Genomic DNA, 12,911 nt, shown 5'->3' with positions numbered 1-12,911 from the left:
AACTGGGCAGGCTGTGGCCCGTCTAGCCCAGGCTAGATATCCAGCCCAGATACTAATTTTTTCAAGATGAAAATGGCTAGCCCAGCTATACGTTTTTTTGAGGAATACCCAGGCAAGGTCAACTTGTTATTCTCCGCTCCGCTGGGCTGCAAATCTTTCCTAGGAGGGATGCATTAGGCTTAACAGGAAAATGGGCTTTAAAAATAATAAATGGGATGTAATTATAAAAACTGGGCAGTAACTATAAAAAATGCACCAAACACGAAATTAGTTTATAAAATATTATTTATGGATTTTGAAAATCTTAAATTTTCATTGTTGCGCGCGCAATGTTTCGTTGGATTTTTACGTAATACAAATTTATATTTAATCTGACTAGAAATTTCGGGATAAAAATATTTCGGATCCCATCAAAATGTGGGAAATTTTATTGAATTCTGTCTTCAATGGTTGGTTGAAATTATTAATGTTGTTCTAGCTAGAAAATGGGTTGTACTTTTAACAAACTGTAAATGGGTTGTAGTAAATTCCATTAGAATTCAAAAATGGGTTGTACATTCTTACAAATGGCAAATGGGCTATAAGTTCTCTGCCACACACTTGTGGGCCCACTATGTTGACGCATCCCCTAAAATATAAGTTGACGCGTATGCAAGGCTTTGTCAACTTATTATAGTCAACACACGGTTCTAGCAGCAGTGGCTGTTGGATGTCTATCCAACGGATGTCGTGCTTCTTCTTCAATCTCGGATATTCTTAGCTTCGGCCGCCCAAAAAATGATTCCTCCCCATGACATCTGGGGCGCACCATTTTGGAGGCTGGCCTGTGGGCCTACTAAGTTGGCGCGTACCAAGGGCTTTGTCAACTTAGTCAGTATAAGCGATTCTAGCTTTAGTGACCGTACGATGTCCATCCAACGGCCGTAGTGCTTCTTCAACCTCTGGTCTTCTTGCTCCAGCCGCCCAAAGCAGCCGGTCGTGCCGCCTACTCCTGCCTCTCGTGGCCAGTTGTGTTGCCGCGGAGGCCTCACCGCCCCCATACTACTCCCATCGCTGGCCAGGCCATCCCTCCACTCACCCACACCTCCTATTATTCTGCGACCACGATAGCCTCACACCGCAGCCGAACCAGTGAACCCTTGTACTCCTCTGTGCACGGGCTTCCACTGTTGCGTCTTCCCTGGCTCCACGTCGTCCCCTTCCTAGGCCTCGTCGTCGTCCATCGCCCTGGTGCTCTCGGCGCAGCGTGGTCAACGTGGTCAACGACCGACTTCCATCGGAAGAATACTGTACGTGGAGAGGCTGACAGCTGGGTCCACGGCGGCCGCAAGGAAGTGCCTCCTTATTACACGCAAAATGATTATTCCTCCACCTGACAGCAGGGACCCACCGGATGGGCCACCTTATTTCGCGAAAAAAACGTTTCCCCCCTAACTGCTAGGACCCACCGGATGGGCCACCGTATTTCGCGAAAAAACGTTCCCCCCGCTGTCAGCTCGGACCCACCGGAAGTGCCTCCTTATTACGCACAAAAAAATGAATACTCCCCCTGCTAGCTGGGACCCACCTTGGTGGGAGGCTGACTTGTGAGCCTACTAAGTTGACGGGGACGGAGGGCTTTGTCAACTTAGTCAATATGAATGATTCTAGCTCCAGTGACCGTACGATGTCCATCCAACGGCTGTAGTGCTTCTTCAACCTCTGGTCTTCTTGCTCCAGCCGCCCAAAGCAGCGCCGATCGTGCCTCCTGCTCCTGCCTCCCGTGGCCGGCTGTGCTGCCGCGGAGGCCTCACTGCCTCCTACTATTCCCACCGCTGGCCAGGCCCTGCGGCGACGACAGCCTCACATCGCAGTCGAACGAGTGAACCCTCATACTCCTCTCCGCGTGGGCATCCACTGCCGCGTCTTCCCCGTGTCGTCCCCTTCCTAGGCCTCGCCGTCGTCCATCGCCCTGGTGCTCTCGGCGCGGCGTGGTCAACGTGGTCAAGGAACGACTTCCATCGGACATGGACTGTACGTGGAGAGGCTGACAGCTGGGTCCACGGCCACAGCAAGGAAGTGCCTCCTTATTACGCGGAAAATAATGATACCTCCACCTGACAGCAGGGACCCGCCGGACGGGCCACTGTATTTCACCAAAAAAACGTTTCCCCCCTGACTGCTAGGACCCACCAGCTACTCTTCGCACGCAAGGAAGTGCATCCAAAAAAAACCGATTCACCCCCCTGACTGCTGGGACCCACCAGCTACATCTTCGCACGCAAGGAAGTGCCTGACAGTTGGGACCCACCTGGTCGAAGCATACGTAGCGTTGTCATTCTGGTCGCGAACGTGTACGTACATACTGGTGGATGTAGAGGAGTGCACGTGTCATAGTAGAGGCGCGCACGTGTCATAGTAGAGGCGCGCACGTAGCATGTACACGTACGTACAGTGGCCAGGGTGCAAGAAATAAAATACGGCCACGTACGTACATACGGGCAGGGTCTCGAATGCCTACTCGCGCATACGTATGGCCAGGGCTCGTGTACATGGCTAGGTCGGAACAGAGAAACTGCGTCATCGTCGTGTTCATGGGGCGGCAACGGAATGCGTCGTGTTCATGGGGAGGCAACGGAATGCGTCGTGTTCATTGGAAGGCAACGAAATGCGTGGGAGCCAACCGACTTGGACGGAACAGGCGATGGAAACGAGGCTTGGTGTACCGCAGAACGGAGGAAATGGCCTTGTGTTCGACTGGCCATGTTCGAAACGGGATCCTGTTCATTGGGAGGGGTGTGGCGTACCGCAAAACGGAGGAAACGGACCTCCTACGGTCGAAACGGGGGTCCTATTGATCGGGAGGGATGTGGCGTACCGCAAAACGGACGAAACAGACTTGTGTTGGAGCGCTATGGTCGAAACGGGGGTCCTGTTCATCGGGAGGGGTGTGGCGTACCGCAAAACGGGACTCCACGGGATACTGTTCATCTCCACCATCGATCTCCTCCAGCCTCCATGGGCTACCGTCGACCTCCTCCAGCCTCACGGGCTCCTGTTCATCCAGCCTCCACCATGCGCTACTCCATCGGCTACTGTTCAACCACCCCTCTAGGGGCACCCCTCCACCGTCTACTGTTCATCCAGCCCTCCACGGGGTCGTCCTGTTCATCTAGCCCTCCACTCCACGGGGTCCTGTTCATCCAGCCCCAACTGGCTCGATCGATCGGGTTCCTATTCATCTAGAGGCAACGCCACCGCTCACTGTTCATCCAAGCCCCCCCCCCCCCCCCCCCCCCCCCCCCCCCCCCGCGCCCCGCAACGCTCACTATTCATCCAGATAGGCAGCATCGATCGGCTTCAGTTAGCAGTAGTAGCAAAGGAATCGCCCGATCGGGTTCAGTTAACAGCCATCGATCGATCGCTCGGATTCAATGACGCGTAGCCTGCAGTGCAATTGCACGGGTTCAGTTAGAGCCCAACGCCTCACTCGGGTTTAGTTAGAGCCAACGCCTCGCGCACACGCGCGTACGTGTACGAGAGAAACGCGCATCGCTCGGCCCCCGACCACCCACTGTAACCGGGAACTCCCTGAAATTTTCCTCGCCCTCGCTTCTACCACGGTTTTTTCCGTCATGGATGGCCCAAAGAATGTCATGCAGCTGCATCTCCGGCCCGCCCAGGATGAAAATCCTGTCATGATTTTTTTTCATAGAAGTAGGAGCCGACCACATCTATGATGATACTGGGTTTTGTCACAATTATCGTCATAGAAGTGTCATATGTATGACAGAAAAAAAATTCGTTCGGCCCAAAATGTCATGGATGTGTCTTTTTTGTAGTGGAAGGAACCCGTCTTGCAATGTCCAAGATAATCCGCGTGCCGAACACATCGTCATCGAAGACTGGTTCAGGGGCTAGTGAGGGAGTCCTGGATTAGGGGGTCCTCGGGTGACCGGTCTATTCAAAATGGGCCGGACCGATGAGCCGTGAAGATAAAACAGAAGACTATCCCCCATGTCCGGGTAGGACTACTATATGCGTGGACGGCAAGTTTGATGTTCGGATGTACTATTTCCTTCCTCAGCAAACCGACTCTGTACAACCCTAGGCCCCTTCGGTGTGTATATAAACCGGAGGGTTTAGTCTGTAGAGCCCATTAGAACAATCATAGGCTAGACAGCTAGGGTTTAGCCATTACGATCTTGAGGTAGATCAACTCTTGTAACCCTTATACACACCGAATATAATCAAGCAGGACGTAGGGTTTTACCTCCCTTAAGAGGGCCCGAACCTGGGTAAACATGTGTCCCTATTGTCCCTTGTTACCATCGATCCTCGGGCACACAACTTGGGACCCCCTACCCGAGATCTGCCGGTTTTGACACCGACAGCTCCACCCACAAAGGGTCCACGAAGAAGCAACCTTGTCTATTCCACCATGGCCAACGCCCACAAAGGACTTGCCTCACTTGGGTAGATCTTCACGAAGTGGGCGATCTCCTTGCCCTTACAAACTCCTTGGTTCAACTCCACAATCTTGTCGGAGGCTCCCAAGTGACACCTAACCAATCTAGGAGACACCACTCTCCAAAAGGTAATAGATGGCGTGTTGATGATGAACTCATTGCTCTTGTGCTTCAAATGATAGTCTCCCCAACACTCAACTCTCTCTCACAGATTTGTCTATGGTGGAAAGATGATTTGACTGGAAAGCAACTTGGGGAAGGCTAGAGATCAAGATTCTTGTGGTTGGATTGGAATGTCTTGATCTCAACACATGAGTAGGTTGTTCTCTCTTAGAACATGAGTAGTGGAAGTGTAGGCACGTTCTGATGGCTCTCTCACAAATGGAAATGGGGATGGAGGGGTACATATAGCCTCCACACAAAAAATCCAACTGTTACACACATTTGACCGAACTCGGTCAGACCGAATAGAAGAACTCGGTGAGACCGATTTAGTTCAAAATGTGAATGTTAGAAATCTCAGTGGGACCGACATGATCAACTCGATGGGACCGATGTGCTAGGGCTAGGGCAAAGCCTTATCTCGGTGAGACCGATTTTAGCAATGAGTAAACAGACAGTTGGTCACGCAAACTCGATGGGACCAATCGCTCATTTCGGTGAGACCGAAATGTTAGGAAGGGAAACAGAGAGTTTGTCATGCAAACTCGGTGGGACTGATCGCTCATTTCGGTGAGACTGAAATGTTATGAAGGGAAACATAGAGTTTGCAATGCCATCTCGGTGAGACCGAGATCCGTATCGGTGAGATTGAATTGTCTAGGGTTTCTGGCAGTGGCTATGTCAAATGAACTCGGTGGCGCCGGATAGATCAAATCAGTGGGGCCAAGTTTGACTTTAGGTTTTCGACAAATGTGGAAATGAGAAAGTGGCTGAGGGTTTTGGAGAAATATCACTAAGCATTTTGAGCAAGTAGACCATTAAGCAACACCTCATCCCCTTTTAATAGTATTGGCTTTCCTATGGACTCAATGTGATCTTGGATCACTAAAATAGAAATGAAGAGTCTTGAGCTTTTGCTAATCTTTATCCTTAGCATTTTGAAGGGGTTCCTCATCCTCTTGTCCTTGCCATGCCATTGTTAAACTGGTCTGAAATACACTAGGTAAAGGTATTAGTCCAACAAGAGATATGTTGACATTAATTACCAAAATCACCTAGGGAGCACTTGTGCTTACACCGCGGAAAGGGGAAGGAGAATAGGGTGGCGGATGGCTGGAAAGGAAGTCCGGCCGCGTGGTTGCGCGTGGCAGCGGCGGCGGTGCCATCTGTGTGCATTAAGGAGAACCCCTCCCGTGTGTTAGCCCAAGTGTGTTTTCCTCCCGTGTGTTAGGCCCGATGGCAAGCACCATGGGGGGCTCTCTGCAAAAGCAAAACATTTTTCTTCCATTTATAACACCTAAAACTATATTGCGGGTTGAATACCTAAAACTACATGGACTCCTCTGGAAATTTAGCGACGGACCGATAAAAGCAATAATGACTTAATTAGTAGGTATAGATATAAATTATTTTATGTATTGGTACATGCATTGTATGATGAGAATCAACATGTACTAATTCCTTTTGAAATACAAGAGCATTTTTTGGTCCACAAAGTTAACGCACACAACCATCATTTCCTCTAGTCGCATGCATGCTTGCATTATTTTTCATAACTTTTTCAGGGTTTGACACATTAAATGGCTCAACTTTCATAGGACTATCGATCAATGGTGCCATGCCCGCATCATCCTCCCTCCCTTGAAGAGAAATTGTCCTCGGTTTTGAGTCTAATTTCTGTACAACCTTCTTCCAGAACTTGCATCTCTATGGTGATTGCACTGTCTGCCATCGGTTCACCACATGCTTCCTTCCATCACGCATGAACGTGTATATGTTGGATCTTCCAACATGGATGACATCATGATCGAATTGCCATGGTCTTCTCAATAGCAACAAGCATTCATTTATTGACACGACGTTACACTCCACCTTGTCAATATAATATTTTAATTGGACAAACCCGATGCTTGCACAAGATCTTTGCTCACATAATTAGTAAGATTGCCACCAATAGTTATCATCTTGCATGCCCGGTCTGCTGGAAATATGCCCTAGAGGCAATAATAAATGGTTATTATTATATTTCTTTGTTCATGATAATTGTATATTATTCATTTTATAACTGTATTATCCGGAAATCATAATACACATGTGAATACATAGACCACAACATGTCCCTAGTAAGCCTCTAGTTGACTAGCTTGTTGATTAACAAATAGTCATGGTTTCCTGACTATGGGCATTGGATGTCGTTGATAACGGGATCACATCATTAGGAGAATGATGTGATGGACAAGACCCAATCCTAAGCATAGCTCAAAGATCGTGTAGTTCGTTTAGCTAGAGCTTTTCCAAGTGTAAAGTATCATTTCCTTAGACCATGAGATTGTGCAACTCCCGGATACCGTAGGAGTGCTTTGGGTGTGCCAAACGTTACAACATAACTGGGTGACTATAAAGGTGCACTACGGGTATCTCCGAAAGTGTTTGTTGGGTTGGCACGAATCGAGACTGGGATTTGTCACTCCGTATGACGGAGAGGTATCTCTGGGCCCACTCGGTAATGCATCATCATAATGAGCTCAATGTGACCAAGTGTCTGGTCACTGGATCATGCATTACGGTACGAGTAAAGTGACTTGCCAGTAACGAGACTGAACGAGGTATTGGGATACCGACGATCAAGTCTCGGGCAAGTAACATACCGATTGACAAAGGGAATTGTATACGGGATTGATTGAATCATCGACATCATGGTTCATCTGATGAGATCATCGAGGAGCATGTGGGAGCCAACATAGGTATCTAGATCCCGCTGTTGGTTATTGACCGGAGAGGCGTCTCGGTCATGTCTGCATGTCTCCCGAACCCGTAGGGTCTACACACTTAAGGTTCGGTGACGCTAGGCTTGTAGAGATATGAATATGCAGTAACTCGAAAGTTATTCGGAGTCCCGGATGAGATCCCGGACGTCACGAGGAGTTCTGGAATGGTCCGGAGGTGAAGAATTATATATAGGAAGTGCAGTTTCGGCCATCGGGAGAGTTTCTGGGGTCACTGGTATTGTACCGGGACCACCGGAAGGGTCCCGGGGGTCCATCGGGTGGGGCCACCTATCCCGTAGGGCCCCGTGGGCTGAAGTGGGGAGGGGAACCAGCCCCTGGTGGGCTGGTGCGCCCCCCTTGGGCCCCCCCTGTGTCTAGGGTTGGAAACCCTAGGGTGGGGGGGGCGCCTCCACTTGCCTTGGGGGGCAAGCCTTCCCCTTGGCCGGCGCCCCCCCTGGAGATCCCTTCTCCAGGGCCGGCGCCCCCCCTGGGGACCCTATATAAAGAGGGGGGAGGGAGGGCAGCCGCACCCGTGCACTTGGCGCCTCCCTTCCCCCTTGCTACACCTCTCCCTCCCGCAGACGCTTGGCGAAGCCTTGCTGGGATCCCTGCTGCATCCACCACCACGCCATCATGCTGTTGGATCTTCATCAACCTCTCCTTCCCCCTTGCTGGATCAAGAAGGAGGAGACGTCATGCTGACTGTACGTGTGTTGAACGCGGAGGTGCCGTCCGTTTGACGCTAGGATCTCCGGTGATTTGGGTCACGACGAGTACGACTCCCTCAACCCTGTTCTCTTGAACGCTTCCGCTCGCGATCTACAAGGGTATGTAGATGCACTCCTCTCTCTCGTTGCTGGATGAGCTCCTAGATTGATCTTGGTGAACGTAGGAAATTTTTTATTTTATGCAATGTTCCCCAATAGTGGTATCAGAGCTAGGTCTTTGCGTCGTTCTCTTTGCACGAGTAGAACACAATTTGTTATGGGCATAGATGTTGACCACTTTCTTGCCACTACTAGTCTTATTTTGCTTCAGCGGTATTGTGGGATGAAGCGGCCCGGACCGACCTTGCACATACTCTTACGTGAGACAGGTTCCACCGACTGACATGCACTAGTTGCATAAGGTGGCTAGCGGGTGTCTATCTCTCCCACTTTAGTTGGAGCGGATTCGATGAAAAGGGTCCTTATGAAGGGTAAATAGAATTTGGCAAATCACGTTGTGGCTTTAACCTAGGTAAGAAAACGTTCTTGCTAGATCACCTATAGAAGCCACGTAAAAACTTGCAACAACAATTAGAGGACGTCTAACTTGTTTTTGCAGCAAGTGTTTTGTGATGTGATATGGCCAAAGGATGTGATGAATGATATATGTGATGTATGAGATGATCATGTTCTTGTAATAGGAATCACGACTTGCATGTCGATGAGTATGACAACCGGCAGGAGCCATAGGAGTTGTCTTTATTTTTTGTATGACCTGCGTGTCATTGAAGAACGTCATGTAAATTACTTTACTTTATTGCTAAACGCATTAGCCATAGAAGTAGAAGTAGTCGTTGGCGTGACAACTTCATGAAGACACGATGATGGAGATCATGATGATGGAGATCATGGTGTCGTGCCGGTGATGAAGATGATCATGGCGCCCCGAAGATGGAGATCAAAGGAGCAGTATGATATTGGCCATATCATGTCACTATTTGATTGCATGTGATGTTTATCATGTTTTTCATCTTGTTTACTTAGAACGATGGTAGTAAATAAGATGATCCCTCATAATAATTTCAAGAAAAGTGTTCCCCCTAACTGTGCACCGTTGCGAAGGTTCGTTGTTTAGAAGCACCACGTGATGATCGGGTGTGATAGATCCTAACGTTCGAATACAACGGGTGTAAGCCAGATTTACACACGCAATACACTTAGGTTAACTTGACGAGCCTAGCATGTATAGACATGGCCTCGGAACACGGAAGACCGAAAGGTCGAACATGAGTCGTATAGAAGATACGATCAACATGAAGATGTTCACCGATGATGACTAGTCCGTCTCACGTGATGATCGGACACGGGCTAGTTGACTCGGATCATGGATCACTTAGATGACTAGAGGGATGTCTATCTGAGTGGGAGTTCATTATTTGATTAGATGAACTTAATTATCATGAACTTAGTCTAAAATCTTTGCAATATGTCTTGTAGATCAAATGGCCCACGCTAATGTTGTCCTCAACTTCAACGCGTTCCTAGAGAAAACCAAGCTGAAAGACGATGGCAGCAACTATACGGACTGGGTCCGGAACTTGAGGATCATCCTCATAGCTGCCAAGAAAGCATATGTCCTAGATGCACCGCTAGGTGAAGCACCCGTTTTCCCAGCAACTCAAGACGTCATGAACGTCTGGCAGTCGCGTAGTGATGATTACTCCCTGGTTCAGTGCGGCATGCTTTACAGCTTAGAACCGGGGCTCCAAAAGCGTTTTGAGCAGCACGGAGCATATTAGATGTTCCAAGAGCTGAGAATGGTTTTCCAAGCTCACGCCCGGGTCGAGAGATATGAAGTCTCCGACAAGTTCTACAGTTGTAAGATGGAGGAGAATGGTTCTGTCAGCGAGCACATACTCAAAATGTCTGTGTTGCACAACCGCTTATCCCAACTGGGGGTTAATCTCCCGGATGACGCGGTGGTCGACAGAATCCTCCAGTCGCTCCCACCTAGCTACAAGAGCTTTGTGATGAATTTCAATATGCAGGGGATGGAGAAAACCATTCCTGAGGTATATTCAATGCTGAAATCAGCGGAGGTGGAGATCAAAAAGGAACATCAAGTGTTGATGGTGAATAAAAACCACTAAGTTCAAGAAAGTCAAGGGTAAGAAGAACTTCAAGAAGGACGGCAAGGGAGTTGCCGCGCCCGGTAAGCCAGTTGCCGGGAAGAAGTCAAGTAATGGACCCAAGCCTGAAACTGAGTGCTTTTATTGCAAGGGAAGCGGACGCTGGAAGCGGAACTGCCCCAAGTACTTAGCGGACAAGAAGGCCGGCAAAACCAAAGGTATATGTGATATACATGTGATTTATGTGTACCTTACCATTGCTCGTAGTAGCTCCTGGGTATTTGATACCGGTGTGGTTGCTCATATCTGTAACTCAAAGCAAGAGCTGCGGAATAAGCGAAGACTGGCGAAGGACAAGGTGACGATGCGCGTCGGGAATGGTTCCAAGGTCGATGTGATCACCGTCAGCACGCTACCTCTACATTTACCTACGGGATTAGTTTTAAACCTCAATAATCGTTATTTAGTACTCCCTCTATTCCGAATTACTTGTCACACATATGGATGTATCTAGATGTATTTTAGTTCTAGATACATCCATTTCAGCGACGAGTAATTTGGAACGGAGGGAGTACCAGCTTTGAGCATGAACATTGTATCAGGATCTTGTTTAATTCGAGATGGATACTCATTTAAATCCGAGAATAATGGTGATGAGGACATGACTACCTTGGATATGACCAAAAATATTGCATACATGCATATTTGTCAGGTGATTTCTAGTGCAAACTATTCAATAATCTATGATACCACTTGATAGAGGCAAAGGTGTCCCGTCTTTTGATGAGATGGTGGATTTCGCTTTGGTGGAAGTCGACTTTGACGATCCGACTACGAGAGTGCGAGGATGTCGCGCCTTAGCAATCGCTAAACCAACTCCGAGAGGTTATTGACCACGCCGGAGCACGATCAACCTGACCACGAAGGTCTGTTTCCTGCGAGCAAACGAAGAACAAGCAAGAAACTGAGATTGCAGTCTGGATATTGCGAATATAAGATGAAAGCTTTATTGATCAAGGTGGGGTTCTGTGACGCCTTTGTCTGGTCGTTGAACACAAACGAAGTACGCGAAGTTGCAGCTATGGCGAACTTTTAATCTAAACAAAACCCAAAGTCTAAACGGTGCCCTAAGGGCTGTATATATGGAGGAAGAGGGGGTGAATTTTGTGGCCCTTGGTGGAGGGGTCCGAAACTAACCCTATCTCTTGTTTCCCCACACATACGGACTCTAAAAATAGCATATACTTATGTATTTCGAAATTACATGGGCCTGGCCCAATAATAAGGTGACGCAGCACCTAGAATAGCCTCTGGACGAAATTTGTGAAGTGGCATCTTGTATATTTCGTCCAAGGCTTCATGCACTCATTATGGTGGCTTCAAAGTCCTGAAATCATCACTTGTAACTCCGTTCTTGTCCCCCTTGCGCATGCCATCATCTCCATGCTTGTTCTTGCTCCAATGTTCATCCTTCTCCAAGCTAGGCCCTTCATTTGTAAGCAAAACAAATGTATCCAATTTAGGCAGCATCATATTCTTATAAACATTAGAATCATTACCAAGAAACGAAAGTACCTGGTAATTTAGTTGGCGTGCGCGAGCTCTAGTAATTGGTCCAGTATGTATAGCAGCAGGGGCTGTGGGTGTAACAATGGTATTGATGTCCTCATCAAATGGTTGTTCTATTTATATGAGTGATATGTTTTATGGTCATGCCCCGCTGGTGAATGGTTTATTCTTAATGAATCTCGAGCGTAATGTTACACATATTCATAGTGTGAATACTAAAAGATGTAAAGTTGATAACGATAGTCCCACATACTTGTGGCACTGCTGCCTTGGTCACATTGGTGTCAAGCGTATGAAGAAGCTCCATGCTGATGGACTTTTGGAGTCTCTAGATTATGAATCGTTTGACACATGCGAGCCATGCCTCATGGGCAAGATGACCAAGACTTCGTTCTCCGGAACAATGGAGCGAGCAACCAACTTATTGGAAATCATACATACTGATGTGTGTGGTCCAATGAGCGTTGAGGCTCGCGGAGGATATCATTATGTTCTCACTCTCACTGATGACTTGAGTAGATATGGGTATGTCTACTTGATGAAACACAAGTCTGAGACCTTTGAAAAGTTCAAGGAATTTCAGAATGAGGTAGAGAATCAACGTGACCGAAAGATAAAGTTCTTACGATCAGATCGTGGGGGTGAATATTTAAGTCACGAATTTGGTACGCACTTAAGGAAATGTGGAATCATTTCACAACTCACGCCGCCTGGAACACCTCAGCGAAATGGTGTGTCCGAACATTGTAATCGCACTCTATTGGATATGGTGCGATCTATGATGTCACTTACTGATTTACCGCTATCATTTTGGGGGTATGCTCTAGAGACAGCTACATTCACTTTAAATAGGGCACCGTCTATATCCATTAAGACGACACCGTATGAATTATGGTTTGGGAAGAAACCTAAGCTGTCGTTTCTAAAAGTTTGGGGATGCGATGCTTATGTCAAGAAACTTCAACCCGAGAAGCTCGAACCCAAGTCGGAAAAATGCATCTTCATAGGATACCCTAAGGAAACCATTGGGTATACCTTCTACTTAAGATCCGAGGGCAAGATCTTTGTTGCCAAGAACGGATCCTTTCTGGAGAAAGAGTTTCTCTCGAAAGAATTAAGTGGGAGGAA

The sequence above is a fragment of the Triticum aestivum genome, chromosome 5B (assembly GCF_018294505.1).
Source record: "Triticum aestivum cultivar Chinese Spring chromosome 5B, IWGSC CS RefSeq v2.1, whole genome shotgun sequence".
Classification (NCBI taxonomy): Eukaryota; Viridiplantae; Streptophyta; class Magnoliopsida; order Poales; family Poaceae; genus Triticum; species Triticum aestivum.
Note: the sequence above shows the minus strand (reverse complement) of the source record.